This window comes from Aquarana catesbeiana, linkage group LG03, assembly GCF_042186555.1.
Source record: "Aquarana catesbeiana isolate 2022-GZ linkage group LG03, ASM4218655v1, whole genome shotgun sequence".
Classification (NCBI taxonomy): domain Eukaryota; kingdom Metazoa; phylum Chordata; class Amphibia; order Anura; family Ranidae; genus Aquarana; species Aquarana catesbeiana.
In genome coordinates, this window is record NC_133326.1 from 463,874,084 (window position 1) to 463,900,936 (window position 26,853).

Below are 26,853 nucleotides of genomic sequence, written 5' to 3' on the forward strand. Positions count from 1 at the left end.
GTCACGTGGCAGACCATCCTGTCTTGGGGCTGTCAGGGCCCGATGCACCCTGTCTAGTTCTAATTGGTGGGGAGAGATGTCCGGTATCAGTTGTTTCATTAGGTCGTGGATCGAATCTTCTAGGTCTAGTTCTGATTCTGGGAGGCCTCGCACACGGAAGTTATACCTCCTGGATCTGTTTTCCAGATCTTCTATTTTTGCGTTTGCTTGGTCCAATTGGTCTTGTAGGGATGTGATCATTTTGGAGTTTTGGTTTACCCGTTTTACTGTCCCATCCATTTTGGATTCGATCGTGTCCAGTCTCTCCCCTATATTTTGGAAGTCATCCTTCATACCCGTAGTGATGATGTTGCATGCTTTAGATAGTTCCTGCTGCAGGAGTGCTGAGAATCTAGCGAGGAGAACTGTGTCTCCCGAGTACCCAGTTGCATGGGGAGGTTGCTGTGAAGGGGGTCCGCTGTTTTGACTCATGGCTATTTCAGCTAGTTCAGCCATTTGTTTATCTGTGGAGGAGGCTGGGGAATCTGTAAATAGTAATGGCCTGTCCGGAGAGCCAGATAGTGGGGACATCTGTGGGTGTTCGCTCTGTGGGGAGAGAGGTCCCTCCTGGGACTGAGAAGAGAAGGGGTCCCTGTGTACCTCTGCTAGAAATGTAGTTGCTGGGCGATTAGGTTCCTTCAGCTGTAACTGTATCTGGCTTCTCTCATGTGTGTAATCTCCCATGTCAGGCGCCATCTTGGGCAGGGGGGGCCGCTGCTGTTGCTGCTGGGGACTAACCTTCTCAGGTGCTGTTAGCTGCTGTGACGGCTGCTGGGTCTCCCAGTTCTGCTTCTGGGCTTGGGTTTTGTGGCCCTCAGAACGGTCTCCTCCCTGTTGGGTGGAGGGCTGTTGGATTCGCCTCTGTGCTGAGGCTCCGCCGCGTGCAGTGTCTCCCTTCCCCGGCGCCATCTTGGGAGAGGGAGGCTGCTGGGCCTTAGAAGCGCGAGTATTTCTTTGGTGCTGTGGGGGGTCTCGGTTGTTCCCCGGTTCCCTCCGCTGCATCATACGCTCCCAGACACCTGGATGCTGGTTCGGTGGTGGCCCGCTCGTCCCTTGTGGCTTTCTGATGTGCTATTCTGGCCGGAGGTGTGCGGAGCGGAGTCAGTGCATGTCTGACCTCGGCGCCGCGCGCATGCGCACTCCTTCTGATCCTTTATTAATAAATACCACAGGCAGGCAGCTAAAGTATTTACAGTTAGTGTACTGTGTCCTCTGCACAGTGTTCACCTAAAGTTACCTGAATAAAATTAGTGGTGTTCTTCTGATCCTAATAATACCACAGACAGGCAGCTACAGTATTTACAGTTAGTGTGGTGCGTCCTCTGCACAGTGTGCACCTAAAGCTACCTGGAGACAATTGCTGTTGTTCTGCTCCTATTATTACCACAGGCAGGCAGCTACAGTATTTACAGTTAGTGTACTGTGTCCTCTGCACAGTGTGCACCTAAAGCTACCTGAAGAAAATTAGTGGTGTCCTTCTGATCCTATTAATACCACAGGCAGGCAGCTACAGCATTAACAGTTAGTGTAGTGCGTCCTCTGCACAGTGTGCACCTAAAGCTACCTGAATAGAATTGGTGGTGTTCTTCTGATCCTATTAATACCACAGACAGGCAGCTACAGTATTTACAGTTAGTGTAATACGTCCCTTGCACAGTGTGCACCTAAAGCTACCTGAAGACAATTGCTCTTGTTCTGCTCCTATTAATACCACAGGCAGGCAGCTACAGTATTTACAGTTAGTGTACTGTGTCCACTGCACAGTGTGCACCTAAAGCTACCTGAAGAAAATTAGTGGTGTCCTTCTGATCCTATTAATACCACAGGCAGGCAGCTACAGCATTTACAGTTAGTGTAGTGCGTCCTCTGCACAGTGTGCACCTAAAGCTACCTGGAGACAATTGCTGTTGTTCTGCTCCTATTAATACCACAGGCAGGCAGCTACAGTATTTACAGTTAGTTTACTGTGTCCTCTGCACAGTGTGTACCTACAGCTACCTGGAAACAATTGCTGTTGTTCTGCTCCTATTCACAGGCAGGCAGCTACAGTATTTACAGTTAGTGTACTGTGCCCTCTGCACAGTGTGCACCTAAAGCTACCTGAAGACAATTAGTGGTGTTCTTCCGATCCTATTAATACCACAGGCAGGCAGCTACAGTGTAGTGCTTCCTCTGCACATTGTGTACCTAAAGCTACCAGGAGAAAATTGCTGTTGTTCTGCTCCTATTAATACCACAGGCAGGCAGCTACAGTATTTACAGTTTGTGCACTGTGTTCTCTGCACAGTGTGCACCTAAAGCTACCTGAAGAAAATTAGTGGTATTCTTCTGATCCTATTAATGCCACAGGCAGACAGCTGCAGTATTTACAGTTAGTGTAGTGCGTCCTCTGCACATTGTGTACCTAAAGCTACCTGGAGACAATTGCTGTTGTTCTGCTCCTATTAAAACCACAGGCAGACAGCTACAGTATTTACAGTTAGTGTAATATGTCCTCTGCACAGTGTGCACCTAAAGCTACCTGAATAAAATTGGTGGTGTTCTTCTGATCCTTTATTAATAAATACCACAGGCAGGCAGCTAAAGTATTTACAGTTAGTGTACTGTGTCCTCTGCACAGTGTTCACCTAAAGTTACCTGAATAAAATTGGTGGTGTTCTTCTGATCCTAATAATACCACAGACAGGCAGCTACAGTATTTACAGTTAGTGTGGTGCGTCCTCTGCACAGTGTGCACCTAAAGCTACCTGGAGACAATTGCTGTTGTTCTGCTCCTATTATTACCACAGGCAGGCAGCTACAGTATTTACAGTTAGTGTACTGTGTCCTCTGCACAGTGTGCACCTAAAGCTACCTGAAGAAAATTAGTGGTGTCCTTCTGATCCTATTAATACCACAGGCAGGCAGCTACAGCATTAACAGTTAGTGTAGTGCGTCCTCTGCACAGTGTGCACCTAAAGCTACCTGAATAGAATTGGTGGTGTTCTTCTGATCCTATTAATACCACAGACAGGCAGCTACAGTATTTACAGTTAGTGTAATACGTCCCTTGCACAGTGTGCACCTAAAGCTACCTGAAGACAATTGCTCTTGTTCTGCTCCTATTAATACCACATTCAGGCAGCTACAGTATTTACAGTTAGTGTACTGTGTCCACTGCACAGTGTGCACCTAAAGCTACCTGAAGAAAATTAGTGGTGTCCTTCTGATCCTATTAATACCACAGGCAGGCAGCTACAGCATTTACAGTTAGTGTAGTGCGTCCTCTGCACAGTGTGCACCTAAAGCTACCTGGAGACAATTGCTGTTGTTCTGCTCCTATTAATACCACAGGCAGGCAGCTACAGTATTTACAGTTAGTGTACTGTGTCCTCTGCACAGTGTGCACCTAAAGCTACCTGAAGAAAATTAGTGGTGTTCTCCCGATCCTATTAATACCACAGGCAGGCAGCTACAGTGTAGTGTGTCCTCTGCACATTGTGTACCTAAAGCTACCTGGAGACAATTGCTGTTCTGCTCCTATTAATACCACAGGCAGGCAGTTACAGTATTTACAGTTGGTGTAAGGTGTCCTCTGCACCCTGTGCACCTAAAGCTACCTGAATAAAATTGGTGGTGTTCTTCTGATCCTATATTAATACCACAGGCAGGCAGCTAAAGTATTTACAGTTAGTGTACTGTGTCCTCTGCACAGTGTTCACCTAAAGCTACCTGAATAACATTTCTGGTGTTCTTCTGATCCTATTAATACCACAGACAGGCAGCTACAGTATTTACAGTTAGTGTACTTCGTCCTCTGCAGAGTGCGCACCTAAAGCTACCTGAAGAAAATTGCTGTTCTGCTCCTATTAATAACACAGGCAGGCAGCTACAGTATTTACAGTTAGTGTATTGTGTCCTCTGCACAGTGTGCACCGAAAGGTACCTGGAAACAATTGCTGTTGTTCTGCTCCTATCAATACCACAGGCAGGCAGCTACAGTATTTACAGTTAGTTTACTGTGTCCTCTGCACAGTGTGTACCTAAAGCTACCTGGAAACAATTGCTGTTGTTCTGCTCCTATTCACAGGCAGGCAGCTACAGTATTTACTGTTAGTGTACTGTGCCCTCTGCACAGTGTGCACCTAAAGCTACCTGAAGACAATTAGTGGTGTTCTTCCGATCCTATTAATACCACAGGCAGGCAGCTACAGTGTAGTGCTTCCTCTGAACATTGTGTACCTAAAGCTACCAGGAGACAATTGCTGTTGTTCTGCTCCTATTAATACCACAGGCAGGCAGCTACAGTATTTACAGTTTGTGCACTGTGTTCTCTGCACAGTGTGCACCTAAAGCTACCTGAAGAAAATTAGTGGTATTCTTCTGATGCTATTAATGCCACAGGCAGACAGCTGCAGTATTTACAGTTAGTGTAGTGCGTCCTCTGCACATTGTGTACCTAAAGCTACCTGGAGACAATTGCTGTTGTTCTGCTCCTATTAAAACCACAGGCAGACAGCTACAGTATTTACAGTTAGTGTAATATGTCCTCTGCACAGTGTGCACCTAAAGCTACCTGAATAAAATTGGTGGTGTTCTTCTGATCCTTTATTAATAAATACCACAGGCAGGCAGCTGAAGTATTTACAGTTAGTGTACTGTGTCCTCTGCACAGTGTTCACCTAAAGTTACCTGAATAAAATTGGTGGTGTTCTTCTGATCCTAATAATACCACAGACAGGCAGCTACAGTATTAACAGTTAGTGTGGTGCGTCCTCTGCACAGTGTGCACCTAAAGCTACCTGGAGACAATTGCTGTTGTTCTGCTCCTATTAATACCACAGCCAGGCAGCTACAGTATTTACAGTTAGTGTACTGTGTCCTCTGCACAGTGTGCACCTAAAGCTACCTGAAGAAAATTAGTGGTGTCCTTCTGATCCTATTAATACCACAGGCAGGCAGCTACAGCATTAACAGTTAGTGTAGTGCGTCCTCTGCACAGTGTGCACCTAAAGCTACCTGAATAGAATTGGTGGTGTTCTTCTGATCCTATTAATACCACAGACAGGCAGCTACAGTATTTACAGTTAGTGTAATGCGTCCCTTGCACAGTGTGCACCTAAAGCTACCTGAAGACAATTGCTCTTGTTCTGCTCCTATTAATACCACAGGCAGGCAGCTACAGTATTTACAGTTAGTGTACTGTGTCCACTGCACAGTGTGCACCTAAAGCTACCTGAAGAAAATTAGTGGTGTCCTTCTGATCCTATTAATACCACAGGCAGGCAGCTACAGCATTTACAGTTAGTGTAGTGCGTCCTCTGCACAGTGTGCACCTAAAGCTACCTGGAGACAATTGCTGTTCTGCTCCTATTAATACCAAAGGCAGGCAACTACAGTATTTACAGTTAGTGTAGTGCGTCCTTGCACAGTGTGCACCTAAAGCTACCTGAAGAAAATTAGTGGTGTTCTTCTGATCCTATTAATACCACAGGCAGGCACCTACAGCAATTACAGTTAGTGTAGTGCGTCCTCTGCACAGTGTGCACCTAAAGCTACCTGGAGACAATTGCTGTTCTGCTCCTATTAATACCACAGGCAGGCAGCTACAGTATTTACAGTTAGTGTTTTGCGTCCTCTGCACAGTGTGCACCTAAAGCTACCTGAAGAAAATTAGTGCTGTTCTTCTGATCCTATATTAATAAATACCACAGGCAGGCAGCTAAAGTATTTACAGTTAGTGTACTGTGGCCTCTGCACAGTGTTTACCTAAAGCTACCTGAATAGAATTGGTGATGTTCTTCTGATCCTATTAATACCACAGACAGGCAGCTACAGTATTTACAGTTAGTGTACTGCATCCTCTGCACAGTGCGCACCTAAAACTACCCTAAGAAAATTGCTGTTGTTCTGCTCCTATTAATACCACAGGCAGGCAGCTACAGTATTTACAGTTAGTGTACTGTGTCCTCTGCACAGTGTGCACCTAAAGCTATCTAAAGAAAATGAGTGGTGTTCTTCTGATCCTATTAATACCACAGGCAGGCAGCTACAGTATTTACAGTTAGTGTAGTGCGTCCTCTGCACAGTGTGCACCTAAAGCTACCTGGAGACAATTGCTGTTCTGCTCCTATTAATACCACAGGCAGGCAGCTACAGTATTTACAGTTAGTGTACTGTGTCCTCTGCACAGTATGCACCTAAAGCTACCTAAAGAAAATGAGTGGTGTTCTTCTGATCCTATTAATACCACAGGCAGGCAGCTACAGTATTTACAGTTAGTGTAGTGCATCCTCTGCACAGTGTGCACCTAAAGCTACCTGGAGACAATTGCTGTTCTGCTCCTATTAATGCCACAGGCAGGCAGCTACAGTATTTACAGTTAGTGTACTGTGTCCTCTGCACAGTGTTCACCTAAAGCTACCTGAATAAAATTGGTGGTGTTCTTCTGATCCTAATAATACCACAGACAGGCAGCTACCTGAATAAAATTGGTGGTGTTCTGAACCTATATTAATACCACAGGCAGGTAGTTACAGTATTTACAGTTAGTGTACTGTGTCCTCTGCACCGTGTGCACCTAAAGCTACCTGAAGAAAATTAGTGGTGTTCTTCCGATCTTATTAATACCACAGGTAGGCAGATACAGTGTAGTGCGTCCTCTGCACATTGTGTACCTAAAGCTACCTAGAGACAATTGCTGTTCTGCTCCTATTAATACCACACGCAGGCAGCTACAGTATTTACAGTTAGTGTACTGTGTCCTCTGCACAGTATTCACCTAAAGCTACCTGAATAAAATTGGTGGTGTTCTTCTGATATTATTAATACCACAGACAGGCAGCTACAGTATTTACAGTTAGTGTACTGCGTCCTCTGCACAGTGCGCACCTAAAGCTACCTGAAGAAAATTGCTGTTCTGCTCCTATTAATAACACAGGCAGGCAGCTACAGTATTTTCAGTTAGTGTACTGTGTCCTCTGCACAGTGTGCACCTAAAGCTGCCTGAAAACAATTGCTGTTGTTCTGCTACTACTCACAGGCAGGCAGCTACAGTATTTACAGTTAGTGTACTGTTTCCTCTGCACAATGTGCTCCTAAAGCTACCTGAAGAAAATTAGTGGTGTTCTTCCGATCCTATTAATACCACAGGCAGGCAGTTACAGTGTAGTGCGTCCTCAGCACAGTGTGCATCTAAAGCTTCCTGAATAAAATTGGGGGTGTTCTTCTGATCCTATATTAATAAATACCACAGGCAGGTAGCTACAGTGTAGTGTGTCCTCTGCACATTGTGTACCTAAAGCTACCTGGAGACAATTGCTGTTGTTCTGCTCCTATTAATACCACAGGCAGGCAGCTACAGTATTTACAGTTAGTGTACTGTGTCCTCTGCACAGTGTGCACCTAAAGCTACCTGAATAAAATTGGGGGTGTTCTTCTGATCCTATATTAATAAATATAACAGGCAGGTAGCTACAGTGTAGTGTGTCCTCTGCACATTGTGTACCTAAAGCTACCTGGAGACAATTGCTGTTGTTCTGCTCCTATTAATACCACAGGCAAGCAGCTACAGTATTTACAGTTAGTGTACTGTGTCCTCTGCACAATGTGCACCTAAAGCTACCTGAATAAAATTGGTGGTGTTTTTCTGATCCTATATTAACACCACAGGCAGGCAGCTTCAGTATTTACAGTTAGTGTACTGCGTCCTCTGCACAGTGCGCACCTAAAGCTACCTGAAGAAAATTGCTGTTCTGCTCCTATTAATAACACAGGCAGGCAGCTACAATATTTTCAGTTAGTGTACTTTGTCCTCTGCACAGTGTGCACCTAAAGCTACCTGGAAACAATTGCTGTTGTTCTGCTCCTACTCACAGGCAGGCAGCTACAGTATTTACAGTTAGTGTACTGTTTCCTCTGCACAGTGTGCACCTAAAGCTACCTGAAGAAAATTAGTGGTGTTCTTCCGATCCTATTAATACCACAGGCAGGCAGTTACAGTGTAGTGCGTCCTCTGCACATTGTGTACTTAAAACTACCTGGAGACAATTGCTGTTCTGCTCCTATTAATACCACAGGCAGGCAGCTACAGTATTTACATTTAGTGTACTGTGTCCTCAGCACAGTGTGCACCCAAAGCTACCTGAATAAAATTGGGGGTGTTCTTCTGATCCTATATTAATAAATACCACAGGTAGGTAGCTACAGTGTAGTGTGTCCTCTGCACATTGTGTACCTAAAGCTACCTGGAGACAATTGCTGTTGTTCTGCTCCTATTAATACCACAGGCAGGCAGCTACAGTATTTACAGTTAGTGTACTGTGTCCTCTGCACAGTGTGCACCTAAAGCTACCTGAAGAAAATTAGTGGTGTTCTCCCGATCCTATTAATACCACAGGCAGGCAGCTACAGTGTAGTGTGTCCTCTGCACATTGTGTACCTAAAGCTACCTGGAGACAATTGCTGTTCTGCTCCTATTAATACCACAGGCAGGCAGTTACAGTATTTACAGTTAGTGTAAGGTGTCCTCTGCACAGTGTTCACCTAAAGCTACCTGAATAACATTTCTGGTGTTCTTCTGATCCTATTAATACCACAGACAGGCAGCTACAGTATTTACAGTTAGTGTACTTCGTCCTCTGCAGAGTGCGCACCTAAAGCTACCTGAAGAAAATTGCTGTTCTGCTCCTATTAATAACACAGGCAGGCCGCTACAGTATTTACAGTTAGTGTATTGTGTCCTCTGCACAGTGTGCACCGAAAGGTACCTGGAAACAATTGCTGTTGTTCTGCTCCTATCAATATCACAGGCAGGCAGCTACAGTATTTACAGTTAGTTTACTGTGTCCTCTGCACAGTGTGTACCTAAAGCTACCTGGAAACAATTGCTGTTGTTCTGCTCCTATTCACAGGCAGGCGGCTACAGTATTTACTGTTAGTGTACTGTGCCCTCTGCACAGTGTGCACCTAAACCTGAAGACAATTAGTGGTGTTCTTCCGATCCTATTAATACCACAGGCAGGCAGCTACAGTGTAGTGCTTCCTCTGCACATTGTGTACCTAAAGCTACCAGGAGACAATTGCTGTTGTTCTGCTCCTATTAATACCACAGGCAGGCAGCTACAGTATTTACAGTTTGTGCACTGTGTTCTCTGCACAGTGTGCACCTAAAGCTACCTGAAGAAAATTAGTGGTATTCTTCTGATGCTATTAATGCCACAGGCAGACAGCTGCAGTATTTACAGTTAGTGTAGTGCGTCCTCTGCACATTGTGTACCTAAAGCTACCTGGAGACAATTGCTGTTGTTCTGCTCCTATTAAAACCACAGGCAGGCAGCTACAGTATTTACAGTAAGTGTACTTCGTCCTCTGCAGAGTGCGCACCTAAAGCTACCTGAAGAAAATTGCTGTTCTGCTCCTATTAATAACACAGGCAGGCAGCTACAGTATTTACAGTTAGTGTACTGTGTCATCTGCACAGTGTGCACCTAAATCTATCTGAAGAAAATTAGTGGTGTTCTTCCGATCCTATTAATACCACAGGCAGGCTGCTATAGTATTCACAGTTAGTGTAGGGCGTCCTCTGCACATTGTGTACCTAAAGCTACCTGCAAACAATTGCTGTTGTTCTGCTCCTATTCACAGGCAGGCAGCTACAGTATTTACTGTTAGTGTACTGTGTCCCCTGCACAGTGTGCACCTAAAGCTACCTGAAGAAAATTAGTGGTGTTCTTCCGATCCTATTAATACCACAGGCAGGCAGCTACAGTGTAGTGCGTCCTCTGCACATTGTGTACCTAAAGCTACCTGGAGACAATTGCTGTTGTTCTGCTCCTATTAATACCACAGGCAGGCAGCTACAGTATTTACAGTTATTGAACTGTGTCCTCTGCACAGTGTGCACCTAAAGCTACCTGAAGAAAATTAGTGGTGTTCTTCCGATCCTATTAATACCACAGGCAGGCAGCTACAGTATTTACAGTTAGTGTAGTGCGTCCTCTGCACAGTGTGCAACTAAAGCTACCTGAAGAAAATTAGTGGTGTTCTTCCGATCCTATTAATACCACAGGCAGGCAGCTACAGTATTTACAGTTAGTGTAGTGTGTCCTCTGCACAGTGTGCACCTAAAGCTACCTGGAGACAATTGCTGTTCTGCTCCTATTAATACCACAGGCAGGCAGTTACAGTATTTACAGTTAGTGTACTGTGTCCTCTGCACAGTGTGCACCTAAAGTTACCTGAATAAAATTGGTGGTGTTCTTCTGATCCTATATTAATACCACAGGCAGGCAGCTACAGTATTTACAGTTAGTGTACTGTGTCCTCTGCACAGTGTTCACCTAAAGCTACCTAAATTCAATTGGTGGTGTTTTTCTGATCCTATTAATACCACAGACAGGCAGCTACAGTATTTACAGTTAGTGTATTGTGTCCTCTGCACAGTGTGCACCGAAAGGTACCTGGAAACAATAGCTGTTGTTCTGCTCCTATTAATACCACAGGCAGGCAGCTACAGTATTTACAGTTAGTGTACTGTGTCCTCTGCACAGTGTGTACCTAAAGCTACCTGGAAACAATTGCTGTTGTTCTGCTCCTATTAATACCACAGGCAGGCAGCTACAGTATTTACAGTTAGTGTAGTGCGTCCTCTGCACATTGTGTACCTAAAGCTACCTGGAAACAATTGCTGTTGTTCTGCTCCTATTCACAGGCAGGCAGCTACAGTATTTACTGTTAGTGTACTGTGTCCTCTGCACAGTGTGCACCTAAAGCTACCTGAAGAAAATTAGTGGTGTTCTTCCGATCCTATTAATACCACAGGCAGGCAGCTACAGTGTAGTGCGTCCTCTGCACATTGTGTACCTAAAGCTACCTGGAAACAATTGCTGTTGTTCTGCTCCTATTAATACCACAGGCAGACAGCTACAGTATTTACAGTTAGTGTACTGTGTCCTCTGCACAGTGTGCACCTAAAGCTGCCTGAATAAAATTGGTGGTGTTCTTCTGATCCTTTATTAATAAATACCGCAGGCAGGCAGCTAAAGTATTTACAGTTAGTGTACTGTGTCCTCTGCACAGTGTTCACCTAAAGCTACCTGAATAAAATTGGTGGTGTTCTTCTGATCCTAATAATACCACAGACAGGCAGCTACAGTATTTACAGTTAGTGTAGTGCGTCCTCTGCACAGTGTGCACCTAAAGCTACCTGGAGACAATTGCTGTTGTTCTGCTCCTATTAATACCACAGGCAGGCAGCTACAGTATTTACAGTTAGTGCACTGTGTCCTCTGCACAGTGTGTACCGAAAGGTACCTGGAAACCATTGCTGTTGTTCTGCTCCTATCAATACCACAGGCAGGCAGCTACAGTATTTACAGTTAGTTTACTGTGTCCTCTGCACAGTGTGTACCTAAAGCTACCTGGAAACAATTGCTGTTGTTCTGCTCCTATTAATACCACAGGCAGGCAGCTACAGTATTTACAGTTACCTGAAGAAAATGTTGAAGTGTTTCAGTGTAGAGTGTCAAGGCAGTTTTTTACAGTATATTGTAGTGTGTCAGGGCACTTTTACTGCAGTACATTGAGGTGCATTAGTATAGTTTTACTGCAGTATAATGAGGTGTGTTAATGCAGCTTTACTGCAGTATATTGAAGTATGTTACTGCACTTTTACTGCAGTATATTGAAGTGCATGAGGGCACTTTTACTGCAGTAGCCTTGCTAGAAGAAAAATTGGGATACAACCTCAGGAACAAAGAACATAGAGGAGAAATGGGTATGCTTTAAGAGCATACTAAATAAGGGCATTAGCCAATGCATCCCAATTGGAAATACATTTAAAAGAGCTAATAAAAGTTCAGGGTGGCTTAATTCGACCGTAAAAATGCATATAAAAGCGAAGGAGAAGGCCTTCACAAAATACAAGGTTGTGGGATCATCATCAGCATTCCAACTTTACAAAGAATGCAGCAAGAAATGTAAGGGTTCAATCAGGGTGGCTAAGATAGAACATGAAAGGCACATAGTGGAGGAGAGTAAAGAAAATCCCAAGAAATTCTTTAAGTACACGAATAGTAAGAAAGGCAGGTCAGATCATATTGGTCCCATGAAGAATATTGAAGGGAATCTGGCTACTAAGAATGGAGAGATGACTAAGGTATTGAATTTATTCTTCTCTTCAGTCTTCATGAGGGAATTGGAGGGCTTCAGTAAACAAAACTGCAATGTTTATCCTCATGACAAGTCACAGGAAGCACTCATGGCTAACAGAGGACAGAATTAGAAATAGACATGAAAAACTTAACATTAATAAGTCATTGGGACCAGATGGCTTGCACCCAAGGGATCTTAAGGAACTCAGTCAAGTAATTGCCAGACCATTGTTCCTAATTTTTAGGAACAGTCTACTGATTGAAATGCTGCCAGCTGATTGGAGAAAAGCCAATCAAATCATAATAGGTGAGGTTGAAAAAAGACACAAGTCCATCAAATCCAACCTATGAAAATGTAGCACCAATATTTAAAAAAGGGCCAAGATACATCCCTGGGAATTACAGATTAGTTAGCCTAACATCAATTGTATGCAAGCTCTTGGAGGGGATGATAAGGGACTATATACAGGATTTTAGTAATGGCAACTGTATCATTAGCAGTAATCAACATGGATTCATGAAGAATCGTTCTTGCCAAACCAATCTATTAACCTTCTACGAGGAGGTGAGCTACCATCTAGATAAAGGAAGACATGGTGTATCTGAATTTTGCAAAAGCATTCGATACATTTCCCCATAAACCTTTACTGTACAAAGTAAGGTCAGTTGGCATGGACCATAGGGTGAGTACATGGATTAAAAACTGGCTACAGGGGCGAGTTCAGAGGGTAGTGATAAATGGGTGGTACTCGAAATGGGCAGGGGTGGAAAGTGGGGTTCCCCAGGGTTCTGTCCTGGGACTAATCTTATGAAATTTATTTATAAATGACCTGGAAAATGGGATAAACAGTTCAATCTCTGTATTTGCGGACAACACTAAGCTAAGCAGGGCAATAACTTCTCCGCAGGATGTGGAAACCTTGCAAGAAGATCTGAACAAATTAATGGGGTGGGTAACTACATGGCAAATGAGGTTTATTGTGGAAAAATGTAAAATAATGCATTTGGGTGACAAAAATATGAATGTAATCTACTCACTGGGGGGGCACTGTGAGGGGGCCTGCAGCATCTGTATCCACAGGCAAAGGTGTACATGGTCCGTACCCAGGCAGGGCATCATATTCTCTAAAAGGAACTACAAGAAAAACAGAAATGGAAGGCACGCACACCTAGTGCATTACCAGAGATAATTTAATAATCCTCAAAGCTGGGCCTAGCTCTGAAGAACGGGGTCTCCCCCGAAATGCGTTAACTACCCCGTGTTCTGTGCATGTCCATTCACTGTGTTTATGGCTTTTTGTGAGTATCCACTTTTATACAAAAATTTCTTATTATTAAATTATCTCTGGTAATGCACTATGTGTGCGCGCCTTCCATTTCTGTTGTTCTTGTAGTTCCTTTCGGATTACCCCATCTGAGGAAGGCAGCATCCACCTAGTTTTGGGATACCATATATACATTTCACACCACCATTTTATCTGATATCTGTTACTCCACACCTTGGAAGACCTATTAGCGCTGGAAGTGACTGTTTTTTGTATCAACATATTCTCTGTTTAGTGATGTTGCCCATGCAATCCAGCCACAGCATGCAAAGGAGGTGGCGGACCAGCTTTCTAAACCATCCTCATCCTCCTCATCCTCTATAAGCCAAGCAGAGACTAGTGCGCAGTCCACCGCAGCTGCCAGAGCGGCTTATTCTGATTCCTTGTCCACAGCTACTCCTGCCATAGACCCAGCGTCATGCATGGAGGAGTCAGCTGAGTTATTTGATTACAGCGTCAGCCACTTGCCCCTTGCTGATGCACAAGCATTACTTGATTCTGATGTTGGTTCTGAGGTTGAGGAAGGTAGGAACATGAGCCTACAGAGAGGGAAGAACACTGATAAACAACAAATTGGCAGACATGTTCCCCCAGCCGCAGCGTATTGCCAAGTTGGCTCCAGTGATGATTAGGATGGAGGGGATGATGATGATGAGGTCACTGACACAGCTTGGGTGCCGGATAGAGCAGAGGAGGAAAGTTGGGGTGAGGCACAACCCAAATGAGGCAGCCATCATGGAAGAGTAGAAAACAACCACCCTATTCCATCACATTGTTGAGCTGTTATCTCCTGGCCCATTTCCCATAGTTCAGCTGTTTGGGGCCTTTTTTAGCACGTGCAGCCGATCACACTGTTGCAATTTGCAAACTTTGCTTCAAGCAGATCAAGCGTGGCAAATACACCAGCCATTTTGGTACCACATGCTTGACAAGGCATTTAACCTCCCATCACTCAGCCCATTGACAAGAGCACCAAAAAAAAAAAAAAAAACATGCATTGCAATTACTTAGTCACAGAGCTACAATGGCTGCAAATGTTGGTATTTATTTATATTTTTTCTATTTCATGTACATTTTCCTTGTTCATAATTTTTATTATAGTTTTCAGGAAGAACAGAAGAAAAAGAAGGGGGGTTAAACAATGTCAACCATACAGTAGGACATAGGAAGTAGGGTCGCATGTATGGGTTCGACTGAAAGAACAATTATAATAAACATATGCAAACATTGAAATCTATTTCAATGGTTGAGTTTAAGGTCAGGAGGATCATCTGATACCCTCAGACACCCCATCTGGGAACAAACTGTATCGTGAGGGGGAGACAATTCAGCTAACCTTTAATCTCGTGTGTAAAAATTCTGTAGGCCAGTAAGGAATCAGGTGATACTTTCAAACTGTGGTCCTTAAAATTGGACAAAAAAAAAACAGGTAGCTTAACAGTAACCATGTATTTTTAATACTTAGGGCGTTATGCGTTTATGTAGACCTTATATACCTATTAAACATTGCAAGGTTACACCCGAAGTCAGCTGGAGCTTATGGGTAGTTTTTAAGTTATCACAGATAGTGCAATTAACAGGTAGAGCTTACACAATGCAGTGAGATAGCGCTAGTGTAGGAGAGTCTACTGTGGTGTTCTAGATAATTCCGGGAAGTTGGCTACCCTATTGGGGGAGCCGTGGTATATAAAGAAAGAAGTAGTGGAGGAAAACTTAGAAAGTGGAGAGAAGGAAAGGGGAAGAAAGGGAAGATGGGGTGGGAGTAGGGGGAACCCCTAGTGTCACCAGATGGAACCTAGGGGGGAATATCAATATTAGGGATGGGCGAACGGTTCGGCCCGAGCATGAGTTGGAGCCGAACTTTCGTTGTTCGGTCGAACTGACCACAATGCATTGTGGCACTAAAGCTCTGATTGGCTGAAACAGTGAAAGCTTCAGCCAGTCAGGCACAGAGCACTGTCAGAGTCATGATTGGACACTGTTATCATGATTTTATCTAATCATGGCTCATTCCCGCCCCACAGTATAAAAGTATTCTTTCAATGGCAGCCATTTTCAGTGTGATTTTGGCTTGGAGAGAGATAGAACAGGATTCTGTTCAGTGCTAGTTAGTTAGTGTGCTATACTCTGCTATTTTGCTTCAATTGTCAGTGTAGAATATTAGTTTAGTGTCAGTCTAGGGATAGTGTGAGTGTAGTGAGGAGGACCATCATTCAGCTTTGCATAGTGTGCAGCTAGAGTAGGGACAGCTCAGATAGTTTCACTGTAGTGTAGTGATACATGTCATTCATACATACAAGAGTTTAACGCCATATCATTTTTCCTGCGTTTCTGCCAGTTTAATGCCATTTACATCTGTGTGCGTTACTGCCAGTTTAACACCTTATAGCTTTGTGTGCGTTACTGCCAATTTAATGCCATATTGCTTTGTGTGCGTTATTGTTTTGTGTGCCGCTCTGAAAGCAGGGCACCCCAGTGCACTACATTGTGGCCTCATCATACACACTGGCTCCCCAGCTGTTGCTAAGCAAAATAAAGGCAGCTTGCAGGGAAAATGTCATTTTTTTGGCTTTATAAATGCAATTATTGCTGCAGCAGATTGTAGACATGGTACAGATCTGCCACTTTACAGGTAGCCTAAGGGGACCCCCCAGGCACTATATTGGAAGGAATTTTTCATTTTTAGGCTTTCACTTTAAAAATCAAAAAACACTGTTCATTTAAAAATTAAGTTTTTCACAAACTTTTTTTTTTATTGATTCATGTCTCCCAGGGCAGGACCCATACCCCTATAACCATTGTATGCCCAATTACTTGCATATAAGCCTTCAAAATGGGCACTTGATTTTTGACGTACGGGTCCCATTGACTTTAATGGGGTTCGTTATTCGGGTCCGAACTTTTGCGGTGTTCGAAAGTTCTGGTGTGAACTGAACAGGGGTCCGTTTGGTCCATCCCTAATCAATATGCCATTAGGTGATGATATCTATTAGGAGTAGAAGAGATTTTTCAAAGTTGGGCGGAAGGAAGTGAGTCACCCATGGGGACCAGAGGGCTTCATATTTGGCTACTCTATCAGAGACGACCGTTTCAGCATAGATCATAGCTTGTGTGACCTTATTTTTCACTGCCAGGATGCAAAGTGTAGAGGTCTTCCATGATTTGGCTGTGATTTATTTAGCTGCCGTTGTGACCTGCAGGAGGAGTTTAAATTGGTGTTGTGTTAGGTCTGGCGGCTTTAGGTTTAATAGTGCTATGGTTGATTCTGGAGATAGGTTCATAGGATAGGGTAGAGAGTATGCTGACTAGGTCGGACCAGAATATTTGCACTATTGGGCATGTCCATCATATGTGTTGGAAGGATCCCCGGGCGGCACATCCTCTAAAGCAACTAACGGGGTAGTGGGTGACATATTTAGCAATCCTGGTAGGGACCAAGTACCGCAGAGTTAAAACTTTATAGTTGGTCTCTAGCGCTGAAATATTCTGTGAGGATGATTTAGTGGCTTGCCAGACGTGGTTCCAATCAACAATATCTAGCATTCTATTCAATTCACTTGCCCACTTAGAGGCGTAGGAGGGCATGGTAGGGGAGCTGGTGCTGAGAAGAAGTGAATAAAGGGCTATGATGAGACCACGCCTATGTGGGTCATTTTTGCAAGTTTGCTCAAAGAGGGACATGGAGAGTGTAAAGGAGTCTGTTGGGATTAGTGGTGTCAGGAAGTGCTTAATCCGAAGGCATCTGAAAATTTTAGAAGGGGGATGTTATGCGACTCCGAGAGTAGGGAATGCTTTGATTCCCGTAGGAGACATGAATTTATAGGCTCAGAGGAGGTTAGAGGATGACCAAATTCTAAACGAGGCTGGTAAGGACCAGGCTGGATAGAATGTGGGGTTGTGAAGGAAGGAGAGCATGGGGTTATGTGGTGATTGGAGTGAATGCTTGGACTTGAGGTGATCCCAGAAAGAGGGAGTGACGGGTCACTGGGTTGAGCAGATTATGGCGATCAGGGGGGCAGAGCCTAAGAAGGTTAGCGACCGAAAGTGTCACATTTAACCGACTCTATTGCTACCCAGAGGGGTATCTCATTGGCAGCGTGATACTTCGGTAGTTGGGCTAATTGGGCAGCGTGGTAGTATCTTGTAAAATTTGGGAGGCTGAGACGGCCTCCCATTTTAGGTAGGTGTAGGGTATGTTGGGGTATGCGGGGTTTAGTAGGACCCCAGATGTAGGAGGATACACATTGTTGCAGTATTCAGAGGAAATAGCTTGGGCCTGGGATGGGTAACACTCGGAACAGGTACAGTATTTTGGAAAGAATGGTCATTTTGGTTGCTGTTGTCCTGCCCATCCAGGCTAGTGGTAAACTGGATCATTTGGACAGAAGGTTAGTGAGGTGTTTAAGCATTGGGGGATAATTGGCAGAGAAGATGTCCGAAATGGTGGCTGTCAGCCAATTCCAAGGTATGGGATAGGAGAGGGGGACCAAGGATAGGGTAAAACCCTCTGCAAGTGATTTAAATCGGTAGTGGGTATTGAAATGTTTAGGGCCTTGGATTTATGTGGGTTGACTCTAAGTCCTGAGATACAGCTAAAGTCATCTAAAAGTTTAAGGAGGTTAAGAGTGGAGGTTAGTGGTGATGACATAAAAAAGTGGGACATCATCAGCAAATAGACATAATTTGTGATGTTGACCGCCAATTTCCAACCCTTGTATGTTAGGGTTTTGGCAAATCATGTGAGCAAAGGGCTCAATAGCTATAGCAAACAGGAGCAGTGAGAATGGACAGCCCTGGCGCGTTTGTTTTTTGATCTGGAAAGATTCAGATCTATAACCCATGTATCATACAAAAGCAGCAAGGTTTGCGTAAAGAGCTTATAGCCAAGAGAAAATGTGTACTGAATCCTCATCGTCTGAGTATAACTTGGAGATAATACCAAGACACAGTATAAAAAGCCTTTTGTTATATCTAGAGATAAAAGGCATAAGGGGATATTACGAGCTATGTGTGTCAAGAGGGCTGTGCGTTGAATATTGTCTCCTGCTTGTCTAGCTGGAATGAAGCCCACTTGGTCCCTATGTATAAGGGAACCAATAATAAGGTTGAGGTGGGTGGCTAAGATTTTGGCTAGCAATTTAATGTCTAAATTGAAAAGGGATATAGGCCAATAGTTTGAATAGGAGGACTCATCAGTCTGGGGTTTAGGTAGCATTGAAATGGTCGCCATCAGTGTTTCAGAGTGAAACGTTTGGTCTTTAAGTATTGAATTGTAGACTTTAGTGAGCATGGGGCCAGTAGGTCGGCACATTTTTTATAGTACATAGCTGAAAACCATCGGGTCTGGGTCATTTATGTAGTTTTAGTGATTTAATGGCTAGTAAAACTTCCTCCAAGCCGACAGGTTTTTTAAGATCCTCTCTTTGAAGAGAGGAGGGAGAGGGTAGAGTGACGTTTGAAAAGAGTGAATCGGCCTGAGTGTGAGTAAAGGTGTCTGTTCCTGAGTAAAGAGTGGTAAGGTGTTTTCAAAACGTTTGGAGAATTTTAGTTGGATTGCTGGTATATAGATTTTGGCTTATCTTCATTCGAATCGAATTAGGGGCATGATCCAAACATGTAAGGGAGAGGGCAAGGAAAGTACAAGGTTTGTTCACTTTGGTGTAATACATATGCCTGGAGCATCTTATGCCCCATACACACGGTCGGACTTTGTTTGGACATTCCGACAACAAAATCCTAGGATTTTTTCCGACGGATGTTGGCTCAAACTTGTTTTGCCTACACACGGTCGCACAAAGTTGTCGGAATTTCCGATCGCCAACAACGCGGTGACGTACACCACGTACGACGAGACTAGAAAAGGCCGGTTCAGAACCAAGCGCAGCACCCTTTGGGCTCCTTTTGCTAATCTCGTGTTAGTAAAAGTTTGGTGAGAGACGATTCGTGCTTTTTCAGACTCGTGACTTTCAGATCGTTTTCTGCCGTTCAGTTTGTGCTTGTGGGTTTGTATCTGCTCTTCAGTGCGTGCAGTCAGTTCGTATCGGAGTTTTATGTGTGATCTTGCCTGCTCGTTGCTGTTTTTCAGGTCGCTCTTCACAGGCCTTGCTGTTCTTCAGTGCGTTCTGTTACTTTGTTCTGAGCAGCCGACCGTTTTCTAGCCATGTTTCATATGCGTACTCCTCGTAGAGTTCGTGCTGTGCGGGGGCTTGGTGTTGGGGTCCTGACCTTGACACAAGTCCAGTCCATGAACAGGGTGGGGAGGAGTTCATGGACCAAGAATTGGTTGCTTCAGCGTGACCAGTTCTCTCATATGCCTTTGCTCCGTGAGATCCGTGAGAATAATCCTGATGATTTCAGGAACTTTCTCAGGATGACGGACCCCGTGTTTCACCGTTTGTTGGCTTCGCTGACCCCCTATATCAGCAGGCAGGATACCTGCATGAGGCAAGCCATCACTCCGGAGCAGAGGTTGGTCGCTACCTTGCGGTATTTGGCCACAGGGAGAAGCCTGCAGGACTTAAAGTTCTCGACAGGCATCTCCCCCCAGGCTCTGGGGATCATTATCCCAGAGACCTGTTCTGCCATCATACAGGTCCTGCAGAAGGAGTATATGAAGGTAAGATTTTTATTCTTTTATCTCACATTTTATTGTATTTAATGTTTGATAATATCTTGTATTTCTTCCCTCATTCCCTAATTACCATGATTGTAATATGCTGTGAATGTCCCCTTTGTCCTCATGCATGCTGGATTGCTATGTAATTATTATGTTAGGTCCTTCATACATATTTCCCCTTCAATAACCTCTCCAGCATGGTGTCTCCTGCCCTATATTCACCTCATGTAGTCACTTAACAATGTATTTTATCAGCTCTATAGTAGTGCTTTACCCCAAACACCCCCTAAAATGTTTGGAAATGTGATTTTTGATTTCAATTCAGGCAGAGTGCCAGAGGGTTTTTTTTGTGGTGTCCCCCAATTTTTATTAACCCTCCCTCCCCCAACTGCTAAGTCAGCTGATCCCAATTCTCTATCTATCCTCAATCATCTATCTGCTGACTTTGCCAAACCCATACACACTGTACCCATCTCTTTACTGGTCAGATGTATGGATGAATTCCCCAAAGCATGTAGTGCAAGGGCCTGCCTGTATACTTTCCAATGGTACTGTTTAAAGTTTTGTTATTCTATTATTATCTTGATAGGTAATAGCAGAATGTCCAAATGTCCTCAAATGTGTACAGTGTGTATTTATATCTTTGTATTCTGACACTTCTTACCTGTCCAGTGGGCTGCCAATAGTGTAACTAAGGAGGGACTGTTACAAGTAATACCCTGTATTTAGGCATTCATCTCTCAATGAAGTGAAGAGGGTTACCTGTCCAAGAGTTCCCCCCCATATAATGTTAGAAATGGCCCATGAGAGGGGGGGGGGGAATATGATAGGTGTACCTTATACTTTGGCCTTGTTAAATTCCCCTTAGTAAATGCTATCTGGAGGTTGCCCCATAATGTTTGTGTCTAATCTGCTTGCCATGTATCTTTGAAAAAATAGTAATGTTTATTGTTTTTTCCTCAACAGTTTCCTTCAACGCCACAGGAATGGCAGACTGTGGCCTCCCACTTTGCCCAGCGGTGGGACTTTCCTAACTGCGGAGGGGCAATTGATGGGAAACACGTCCACATCGTCCCACCACCCAACTCGGGGTCGTACTATTATAATAACAAAGGGTTTAATAGTATAGTGATGTTGGCGGTGGTGTCGGCTAATTACGAGTTCTTGTATGTGGACGTGGGGAAGAATGGCCGGATGTCCGATGGTGGAGTGATCGCCCATATGGAGTTCTACAGGCGTCTCCAGAATGGCAGCTTGGACTTGCCACCTCCAGAGGACAATGTTGAAGGTCTCCCATTTGTGTTCGTTGCTGATGAAGCATTTGCGCTGGGGGACCACCTGATGCGGCCATTCCCGATGAGGACCCTCACCCCGGAACAGAGGGTTTTTAATTACTGGCTGGCCAGAGCCCGAAGAGTGGTGGAGAACACATTTGGAATCCTGGCCAGCTGGTTCCGATTATTTCTGACACCCATCCATATGGCGGAGTATAAACTGAACCATATAATACTTGCCTGCTGTGTTCTCCATAATTTTTTAAGAAAACATTCAGCCAACTATGCTGGCTCAGTTGGGCCGGAATCCCAAATCCATCCACACTGACGGCGCTTGAAAGTGGCCGTCCTGGCTTGCCCTCCCTGAATGCCCGTGATGTCCGGTTACGCTACCTGGAGTTCTTTGCGGGTAGGGGGGCTATCAATATGCCAGACAATCTGTGACACCTTTTTCAAATAAAAAACAACCAAAAGAAAATCTTTGTGGACATTTACTGCTTGTGTTTGTTTTAGCTGACCCTGACAGAAATGTGTTGAGTGCAGAAAATGTCGTGATTGGGTAACCTTAAAAAAAACACTGTTGGCTGGTACTTCCTAAATGCAAAAACACATTTCACTACAAGTGCACTTGCAACTGCACTGAACCTGCACTTGTAGTGCAAAGTGTATTTGCCCTTAGGAAATAACCCCCATTTTTGCATAAAACAGCAATTACATCACCCCAAAAGTGTTGTAGTGTTGAGACAATAATCCACACATTCTTGAGTAAGGCACTTTTTTATACCTGCACAATCACATGTGCATTTCCCAAAGGTTTTTAAAACAAACCAACATGTTTGTTGTATAACAATGTTTGCAGTAGCATTCTCAAAAATCGAAATATCCATTTCAGATAAAACAGGCCTGTGTAAAACCAACAAGAAAGCCAAAAAACTTGAACTTACAAAGTATGGTAAAACCTGAAGGCTATATCAGACATGAGTATTTAGGAACTGTGTTTGATATAGCATTCAGATGGGGGGAAATCACCCCTGGAAAAGCCAAATTTGGAAGATGCACACCAATTTACGAATGTCAACATGTGCTATCTGCCATCAGGGGGGGATCAAGGGACGTGTTTTGGGGGAGCAAGCCCTTCCTCAATGCGACTTTATAATTGATGAAGGAGTTGCACCCCCAAAACGCGTCCATTGATCTCCCGTGATGGCAGATAGCACATGTTGGCACACTGTGTGCATCCTCCAAATTTGGCTTTTCTAAACATTTTAAAAATTTTCGTAAGATAAAACAGGTGATTTTGTGGGGTCTAAATTCGCCCCAAAACATCAACAATGTTATTATTTTTTTTAATAACATCAGTGATTTGTTGCTGGATGTTTTGCAATTGGAGATTACACCCCATGATCTCCCCGATGAGTATCTGGGCACTTTCAGATGTAAAGCGTTCTGGATCACGATCACCTAAAAAGAGATAAAGAACAAAAAAAAAGGTCTCAAAAATCTGCCAACATTCATCTCTTTTACCTGAGCCTGTGGTTGCAGACACTCACCTGTTGTGGTGCCAATCTCCACCACGTCTTCTTCTTCCTCCTGCTCAGCTTCTTGGGTTGGTATTTCCCCTTCTTCCAGAGGGGGGGGGGGGCTCTGGTCTCCTCGGATGAGGGGTGTCCGAGTTTTTTCTCCCTTATGTAAAACAAAAATGGTATACTTAGCACACAGATATTTGATGGCAGAACTAGAAATAGGAAACATTGCTTGGAAGTGGGGTACAATTGTCTATTTTAGCAGAGTTCCAAGATGTATTTTTTTAGTGTCCTTTGTCAAGCTGCAATACTTTACCTGTTTGATACAAGCTTCACAGATGTAGCCCCCCCTATAGTATACACTGGAGCACCTGTGTGGCCCCCCTAATAAAAAGGGTGTTCTGGGGTCCAACACTAGTGCTCCAGTGTCCAGATGTGAAAACAGCTGCTCAGTGTCCTCTCCTTACACACAATCTAGTTTGCATTTCATTCTAGTAACAAATCCATCTACACAAACAAATATTTGGCATCCAAGTAGGCCCAAAAAAATGTGTGAAAATGCATATGGCCTAAACAATGGTGTTCTAGAGGCCGAAAGAAAAATGTTTGATACGAACGAATAATGGGCCCATGAACATTAAATTTGACCTTTTTAAACGTTACAATTAATAAAAGCATATGGAGCAGAACGAACGGAATAAAGACAGAAAGAATAGGAACACAGCACAACTACTTACTTTTTTGCAGCACTCTCCGGATCTTTCGGTACTGCTCTGGCTCTCTCAACTTCAGGTCCGACCACCGCTTCCTGAGCTGATCTTTCGATCTTCGGACCCCGAAATTCCGCTCAAGACTCCTGACCACTTTTGCCATGATCTTGGCCTTTCGGATGTTCGGGTTGGGGTAAGGCCCATATTTTCCTTCATAGTCGGACTTCTTCATGATGTCGACCATCTCCAACATCTCCCCAAACGACATATTTGTGGCCTTAAAACGTCTCCTTCTGGATCGGGACGTGCCTGGATCCGAGCTTTCCTCCTCCTCCTCCTCTTTGTAAGAATTATCACGCACCTGTTGTAACTCTGCCATCATGCTCTTCCCCCACTGCGCCAAATGAAAAGGGGCGGGGAATACACTAGAAAGAACGTCAGGGGCGGGCGGAGTTACACGCATGCGCAGTGTGTATAAAGCGTAACACGCGTGCGTATTACGTACGATCTGTGAGCGGAGGAAGGAGCATTGGACGCGCCGATCGTAAGAACGAAGGTAAGAGACAAACTTGTGCCTATACTGCTTCTAGATTGAGGCCTATATTGTAACAAGATTAGGAGAGTTTTGTGTGACATTAGGCTTTGTCTTGTGTTGTGTCTTGCAGTGAACATGAATATCTTAATGAAAGATAATGACTTCATGTCAGTATTCATAGATATGCTAAGTGAGATGCCCTGTCTGTGGGAGATTACCCACCCCCATTTCAAGAACCAAGCAAAGAGGAAGGCAGCACTGGAGCAATTGTGTGAAATTGTGAAGCAGGTGATCCCCACGGCAGACATCACTTATTTAAAGATTTTCATTGGTGGCCTGAGGAGCACATATCTGAGGGAGCGCAAGAAAGTCCTGGATTCACAGAGATCCGGAGCAGCAGATGACATCTATGTCCCCAGGATGTTGTACTACGACAGGCTGCATTTTCTGGCAGGCCAGACTGAACCCAGGCCATCCCTCTCCAGTCTTCCTTCCACGCTTCCTTCCCCCCCAGCTGAGGCTTCTGACGTCCAACCTGGGCCTTCCAGGCCACATGTGGAGGAGCACAGATTGAGCCAGGTATAGCATTCCTCTAAATATTTTTGCTTGTCCAATCAATGATGTTAACTAGATGTTAGTTGGGAGTACTAATTTAGGATTGTGATTGATGATGCAAAAACTAAAACTATGTCCCTTTTTCATACACAGGGAAGTCTCAGCCAGGAGGTGGCCGGGCCGAGCCGGCTGGCTGATATCAAGGTCCCTCCACCCCCCCTGAAAACAGAAAGTGGCAGTAGGAGGAGTACCCTAGAGGAGGCGGCTATAGCATTCTTTTGGAGGGCTACAGAGGTCCTGGGAGCACCACACACCAGGCAGAACATTGCTGCCTTCATAGCATATAAAATGCAGAGGATGGAGGAGGGCCAAAAAGCCATGTGTGAGGCCCTCATATCGGAGGCTCTGGAGAAAGGTATGAGGGGCCAAATTACACCTCACACACATCTTTGGGATGGTCCTCCTCCTCCTCCTGCAGGTCCTCCTCCTCCTCCAAGTCCTACTCCTCCTCCTGCCACATCTCCAACTGCACAGCCACAGCCTGGAATGAAGCGTGAAAGGAAGACCAGAAAGTGAGGACCCTGGATCCAGTCTGGTCGGCCAAAAAATGCAGCCTCTTGTGGTACCACAGCCTGGGGACACAGATGTCATCTGCTGCTATCCGAGTCTCTGTGAATCCCGGACCAGACTGCACTCCCTTACATATGGACTCCTCAGGCCACCAATTTTGATGTTGAAGAATTGATGTCTGCCGTGGGGGTCCCAGGCTTCGCTAATTTCTCATGTTGATCCAGTGTTGCCTTCCTCTTTGTTTGGTTCTGATCCCTTAATAAAGGATTTTTGTTTTGAATTATACTCTCCTATGTGTTTTACTTCAAAAAGGACAGTTTGTTTGTGAGGATTCAGGTACATTTCAAATATACAATGTGAAATGAACAAGGGACACCAACACCAAACAATCTCCTGGAGATTAAATAATACAAGATATCAATGGTGTTGGGGTAACTTGACACACAAAACACACCCAAAAATATTCTGGAGTAAAAATAAAAATAACATTGAACAAAGATCAGCCTTGGAAAAAATCCAAACATTAAAGAAAAAAAAGGCTTAAAATCCAAAATAAAAAAAAATTAAAAAAATGTAAAACTGTCGGATGTGACAACTAATAACAATATATTCAGGGAATCCTTAGAGTTTTTAAAGCTATCTCTGTTAAGAATAGGTCAAGTTCTAGTCTAGCTTTTTCTAGGGCTTGCCAGTTTGGTGAGGAGTGATCAGCCTGAAATGCCTTGTGAGTGGTTTTGAACGTTGATTCTAGATGTTGGCGAGTGAGACTTTTCTCTTTGTTAAAATAGAATGCTTGCCTAATGCAGACTCCTCTAATTACTGGTTTGTGACACTCCCATAGGAGGAAAGGAGAGATATCTGATGTTGAGTTGGTAGATAAGTATCTCTTGAGAGCTGTTTCAATCTCAAGACAGTGAGATGGGTGGGCTAGTATGTTATCATTAATGGTCCAAGAAGGATTCTTAGTGGGTGGAGCCAAGGAGGACAGGGTGGTAAGGACTGCACTGTGATCTGACCAAGGGATCGGGAGAATGTTAGAAGTGAGTAGAAGGTATATTGTCACCGGGCAGGGTTGTGTATGCACCAGGAATCAACTAGTGAGTGGCATTGTAGGCGTTGCTGAAAGCTGTGTTTTGCTCTGTTAGGAGGAAGCATTTGTGGGGATTTATCTAGGAAGGGATAGAGAGATTGATTGGAATCACTGCATAGGAGGAGAGTTCCCTGTTTGTGGGAGTCGACTACAGCCAATAAGTGGGAAAGTAAAGGAAGGGGTGAGGAGTTGGGTGCATAGTATGATACTATAGTCACTTCCATGTCCAGGAGTAGACCTGAGAAAATTAGGTAGCGACCTTCTGGGTCCTTGACCTCCACCAGGAGGGTGAAGGGGATGGTGCTGTGAAAGGCAATGAGTACTCCCCTACGTTTGGTATCTGCTGACGCTGTATATACATGGGGATATGCTGAACTGAAATATTTGGGAGTGAAACGGGGAGTAAAATGAGTCTCTTGTAGACATACTATGTGTGCTTTAGAAGAGGTAAAAAATGTAAATGCTTTGGTCCTTTATGAGGTGAG